The sequence below is a fragment of the Sus scrofa genome, chromosome 9 (assembly GCF_000003025.6).
Source record: "Sus scrofa isolate TJ Tabasco breed Duroc chromosome 9, Sscrofa11.1, whole genome shotgun sequence".
Taxonomy (NCBI): domain Eukaryota; kingdom Metazoa; phylum Chordata; class Mammalia; order Artiodactyla; family Suidae; genus Sus; species Sus scrofa.
In genome coordinates this window covers 5,399,747-5,406,622 of record NC_010451.4, presented here as the reverse complement: position 1 = coordinate 5,406,622, position 6,876 = coordinate 5,399,747, and positions in this window count along the sequence as shown.

Below are 6,876 nucleotides of genomic sequence, written 5' to 3'. Positions count from 1 at the left end.
TATTCTTTCCTAATATTATCTTTTATGATTGATGTTTGATCAGTCACTAAATGTTAGTTACCACTATACATCAAAAAATTTGTTTATATATGCTCTCATTCTTCTGAAGATCCAGTGACTTATTATTTATAGACTCCTTCACTGAATTCTTTGAGAACAGGGACTGTGTATTATATACCTGTAACCATATCGCACATATTGCACCTGGCACAGAATAGAACCAGAATTAAGATATGTTTGCAAAATGGACAAATTAAGTCATAACTTGGGGTCCAAATAGTCTCATCACTTGTAAGATATGCAGCTACCAATATATGTCTGATATAATTTAGTTCAGTAGGAAAGTCTAGAGTTTAGAAATAATTACAATTATTGGTAGTGATTAATGTTCCCCAGAATAGATTACTCATAGCTGAGGATCATGACTAAGCACACTAACAAGAAGAAATGTACCATTCCTGCTGTGGTGCAATGGGATTGGTGGCATCTCTGGCGTCCTGGGACACAGGTTCAATCCCCGGCCAGGTACAGTGGGTTACAGATCTGGCATTGCTACAGCTGCAGCATAGGTCACAACTATGGCTTGATCTGATCCCTGGCCTGGAAATTTCATATCCTGTGAGATGGCCAAAAAAGGAAAGGGGGGAGAGAGAGAGAGAAAATGTGAATTAAAAGGGTACTTTTCCAATTTTGAAAAAAGTCCTTCAGAACTCTCGGTAGATGTTTTAAGTATCTAATGTCTAATGATTCATCTTCTAAACGTGTGTGTAATGGGGGAAAGTGGGCAAGAATGCAATGAGGTGTTGTGATAGTCAACTTATATTACCTATTGTGATGCTAATTTGGAAACATTTACTTAGGAATATTGGTAAAATATGAACTCTCATACAACATGCTAAATAATGATATAGATACAAATAATACATTCAGAGAAAAGATAGATTAGTATACATTGTATTTATCACTGCTGTGTATAAATTTCATGTGAACACACACACACGTGTACATATTCGTGCATATAACATAGTCGTTTTAAAGGTATGGAAAGACTGACCAAGCAGGGTCCTGGACCCTGAGCCTCCCCAGAGTAGACCCCAGCCATGTCTTCTGCCTGCCTTTTGCCTGTAGAAAAACTTTCATCAAAAATAAACTTATTCAGAAAAGTGAGAAATTGCAGAGAGAAAAGAAAACAGTTAAGCAAGATAAAATAATAGTTTAGCTACTTAGCAAAGTAGGGGACCTTAAGTTCTTCCATAGGGGCTGCAGATAATATTCTGAGCCATTACTTTTGAGCTATTTTGCAGATACTGAAACCCCTGCCAGGTGGAAGAAGTTAAGTATAAGTACAGAGCCCAGACCAGTTTGAACCAGAAGATTGATGATGCTGGCTCCCACTCACTTCACCACCGACCAATGAGAAGAATGTCTGGGAGCCAGTCAAGCTCTGTTCCTTGAACAGCATAAGACTCCTCGCTACCCCCTCCAGGGTGGGACACAGTTTTGATGGGTCTAGCCTGCTGCAGGCCCCTTCGCCTGGCAAAGCAATAGAGCTATTCTTTTCTACTTCACCGCAAACTCTGTCTCCACATTTCTATTCTGCACTGTTGAGTGGAGACCTTGTTTTGTCCATAACACGTTCCAAATGTCAAAAGTACTTATCTTTGGATCATTAAATAATGTTTAGTTATACTTTTTTATAACTTTCTTATACTTTAAAAATGCTCCATGATGACATTTTTGTTGTTGCTGTTTTTTAACTTCAGATAATAAAATAATCAATTTCCATTTAACAACTACCTAAAACACACAATTTGTCCAGTTTCATTCCCATGGGTCCTCAGAGTCTGTCTTCATCCCACCCACCGGATGAATTTATAATGGGACATCCACTTTCCATTTGCATCCTTCACTGATCTCAGTGTGATCCAGCACCAGGGCATCGAAAGCACTTGAAGTTGGTTTTTAAAGGGCAGATCCCTCAACTCCACCCAAGAACTACATAATCAGAGACTCTTCAGGTGGAGCACAAGAATTTGCATTTTAACAAGCTACCTATAGGTTATCGTGCGTATTAGAGTAATACTCCCGTGAGCTGTTTTCACTTTGGAATGACGCCACGAATCTCTTGTCCACAACTTTCAACCATTTTGCTCTCTCTAACGGAAATATCCACCTGCTTTCACATATTTCAAAAAATAAAAAATATTTTTATTTTATCGTTTTACTGCACTTTTTCCTTCTTCCAGTGTCATTCGTGTATCTTTTTGTTATAGGCAGTCAGACCTCTCTTCCCGGACTGATTTGAAGCGATTTTATTTTTTCTTCCAGTGTTACTGGGGAATAATTGGTGCACAACGCTGTGTGAGCTTAAAGTTGACATCGTAATAACTTACAGACATCATGAAATGGTTCCCACAATGAGTTTAGTGAACGTCATCCTCCGATATAGAAAAACACGAAAGAAGGAGGAAGAAAACGTTCCCTTCTGATGAGAACTCCGAACTGCCTCTCTTAACAGCTTTCAGAGGTAACACCCAGCAGCACTGCTTGTGTTTGTCAGGTTGTACGTTGCATCCCTAGCACTCATCGTGGAACTGGGAGTCTGTACTGTGACTGCCTCCCTCCACTGCCCCCCCACCCCCACAATATGATTTCTTGTTCTATGAGATTGTTTGTTTTGAAGTATAATTGACCTATAACACTAGGTTAGTTCCTGTTACACAGCCTGGTGATTTGATATTTCCATAAATTTCAAAGTCATCACCACGATAAGTCTAGTTACCATCTGTCACCATACAAAGATATTACATAATTATTGACTGTACTCCCCTTACTGTATTTTTCATTCCTGTGACTCATTTATTTTATGTCTGAAATCCCCCTCACCTATTTCTTCATCTCCCTCGTCTATTTCTCTCCTCCCTCAAACCCTCTGGCAGCCACATGTAGTCCCCTGTATCTATGAATCTGTTTCTGCTTCATTATGTTTGTTCCTTTGTTTTGTTTTTTTAGATTCCACATATAAAGGAAATCGTACTATATTTGTCTTTTTCTGTCTGACTTATTTCACTTAGCATAATACTCTCTGGGTCTGTCCATGTGCAGCAAATGGCAAGATTATAAAAAAAATTTTATGGCTTAGTAATATCAATTACACATTATCACATCTTTAACCACTCAAATACTGACAGGCACTTAGGCTGCCTCCATATCTTGGCTATTATTATTAATGTTGCAGTGAACATAGGGGTGCATATATCTTTTCAAATTATTGTTTTTGTTTTCTTTGGATGAATACCCAGGAGTGAAATTGCTGAATCATATGGTAGTTCTGTTTTTAATTTTTAAAAATTAATCTCTATGCTGTTTTCTGTCATGGCTGCACCAATTTACATTCCACCAACAAGACATAAGGATTCCTTTTCTCCACATCTTCTCAGCACTTGTTATGTGTTGTCTTTTTGATAATAGCCATTCTGACAAGTGTGAAGTGGTATCTCATTGTGGTTTTGGTTTGCTTTTCCCTGATAATCTGAGATAGTGAACATTTTTTCACATGCCTGTTGGCCTAGGTGTCTTCTTTGGACAAATGTCTATATGGGACCTCAGCCCATTTTTAAATTGGGTTGTTTGTTTATTTTTGAAGTTGAGTTGTACAAATTCTATGTATGTTTTGGATATTAATTCCTTGTCAAATATTTTGTTTGCAAATATCTTCTACATTCAGTAGGAGGCCTTTTTGTACTGGTAGTTTTCTTCACTGTGCAAAAGCTTTTAGTTTGACAGGCTACAGATTATTTATTTTTGCTTATATTTCTCTTGCTTGAGCAGCCATAGCCCAAAAAATATTGCTGAGACCTATGCCAAAGATTGGACAACTTATGATTTGCATAGAAATTTAATGGTTTCAGGTCTTATACTGAAGTCTTTAATTCATCGTGAATTTATTTTTATATAAAAAATGGAAATTAGTCCAGTTTGATTTTTTGCATGTTAGCTGTCCAGTTCTCTCAGCACCACTTATTTAAAATATTGTCTTTTCCTTGTTATATATTCTTTCATTCTTTATCGTAGATTAATGGCCCATATAAGTGTGGGTTCATTTATGGGCTCTCTATTCTGTTTCATTAAACTGTGTGTCTATTTTGTACCATACTATACTGTTTTGATTACTATAGCTTTTCAGTATAGTTTGAGACCAGAAAGTGTGGTGCCTCCAGTTTTGTTCATCTTTCTCAACCTGGAGTTGATGTCTGCCATCTGGTGTGTGGGGCTGGGTCCTGGGCTTCTTGGGCCTGCTAGTTGTTGGGGCCGTTTACTTGCCTAACTGGCTGCTTGATCTGGGGTGTCCCAGGTCTAGAGCTGACCAGCTGGTGACCAGAGCTGGTCCTGGCATTAATAAGCTAGAGGGAGGATCCCCAAATAGTGCTTGCCAGAGACAGTGTCCTCATGGTGGGGTGAGCTCCCCTAAATGGCTGCTGCCAGGGTCTATGTCTCCAGTGTGAGTTCCAATTGCCTCCCTCTTTCTGGGAGGTTCTCTAAGAGAGTCTGACCTAGGCTCCTTTCAAACTACTGCTTCTGCCTTGGGTCTTGTATCATGTGAGGTTTTGTGTGCACCTTTTAAGAGTGCAGTCTATTTCCTCAGCCCTCTGGGACTTCAAGAAAGCCCCACTGACCTTCAAATCTAAATATTCTGGGGAATTTGTCTTCCCAGTGCAAGACCCTTGGTCTGGGGAGCCTGATGTGGGGCTCAGACCCCTTGCTCCTTGGGGAGAATCTCTGAAGTTGTAATTATCCCCTTGTCTGTGGGTCACCTACCTGGGGTATGGTCTTGGCTACACCACGTCTCCACCCCTCCTACATGCTTGTGGTTCCTTCCTTGTATCTCTAGTTGTAGGATATCTTTTCTGCTAGTCTCCAGGTATTTCTCACTAATAGTTACCCTGTAAATAGTAAAGTTGGTGTGCATTGAGGGGAGCAGATGGGGGGGGTAGGGAGTGAACTCAGGGTCTCCCTCGCCTGCGTCTTGGACACACCTGATTTGAAACTTGTTGAAAACAGGCACTATTACTTTGGGGATTGATTCAGTTTCATACTAAGCATTGCTTATTCTGTGATTTAGATTCAAATGCTTTAGAATGCCCATAAGAACTTTCGCAGCATGGATCCTGCCTCCCTGTTTAGTTTCACTTGCTACCAGCTCTCCCACTTGCACCCAGGACTCCAGGCATTCTGAATATGTTATCAGTCACTTTTGTGCTTCCCTTACTCGGTTCTCCCTTTTCTCCTGACAAACTTGGTGCTGGCCTCCCGCAAGATAAGTACAGGCCTTCGATGTTCTCACCATAAATATGCCCTGTTGTAATCATCAAGTTTTGTGTTTATTTCTTCATTGGGCTTTGAGCATTTAGAGGGAAGTGTCTCTGTTCTATTCCCTGTGTTACCAGTGCAAAATTCTGGAATGTGATAGATACTTAAAATATTTTATGAAGGAATCAATGATTTTTTTTAAAGAAATGTGAAGTTTTCTTAGGAATGTACAAAATTCTCCCACGTGATGTTGGAGGCTGATATATTTGTCAGCTGGGTGTGGGGATAAGGAGTGAACTCATGCATAGAGTAGGGGGTTTGTCTTGGAATTTTTACTCACAAGTGTATTTTAACAAACATTTACCAGGATACAGGTCAACGGACTACCATACCAGTCCCCACAGAGAAATGACAAAAATAAGTGCAATGAAGTAGGAGAAGGCAACCCGAGGTAGAACGAACCCCTGGACAGCTTCAGACTCTAGGAGCCACACACACACACACACACACAAGAAAAAAATCCATCAGGAGTTTTCTTATTAAGAGATGTCACACAACCTGCATCTTAGCTCCTTGTATAAGTTGCCTTTCCCTGAGCCCTTAACCTCTCCAGCTCCTCAGGCAAGCAGGGCAGGAAAGAACACACCTCCATACTTTGTAAATAAAATTGCTATATTCAGAGAAAATATAAGACTTTACGCAGAAGTCTCATTTCTTTCAGAATGAAGGAGATTTTATCAACTGCAAAAAGCTTTCATGATGCCTAAAGAAAGTGGTGGAAAGCTCTTTCCTGCCACCTGTATTCCTGGGGATGGGATATTGTAAATGATGAAGTTCCATTGGCCTACAGATCACATGTCTTGCTATTCAGAAGAGTTTGTTAGCATGCAAGTTCTCTGACTAGCGGTGAGTCCTGGTTCGTTGTGCCACATTTCAAAACCATGTCTAAAGCCAGCCGGCACGACTACTACCAGTCACCACCAGCATCATCCTCACCCTCATTTACCATTATTAAATGTCTCCCAAGAACTCGTTAACAGGTTCAGTGCTTTATAAAAGTGATCCTATTTAATCCTGACAAACGAATGCCATTGGTAAACTCTAACTGCACAGAAGACACCAATGTCATATGCTCATATGGAGGACCTCACCTGGGTTTTGTAGAGTGAGCATTTGAACCTAGGTTTTCCTGACCCAACGGCCATGTTAAAATCTCTCTGTGATCAGAGGAGAGATATAAGTCAAGGGAGACCAGCACAGAACTTGTAGCTCTTACAGTGGGACTGGGCTACAGTCTTCATATAAGGGGAGAATTACCATCAACAAATGGAAGGATGCACAAAAGAGTTTACCCTGCAGTACTAGGAAGTCTTCTGTCTAAAAGCAAAGCAAACAAAACAAAACAAAACAAAAAAACCAATATACGTGCGCAGCGTGTGCGCGCACACACACACACACACATACACACACACACTCTTGTGGGAATGAAGGGGGCTTAAGTGAGATTCCTTTCTCAGTTTCCAACTCTAGGATTTAATTTCCATCAAGAAGTACATATTTTCTTCC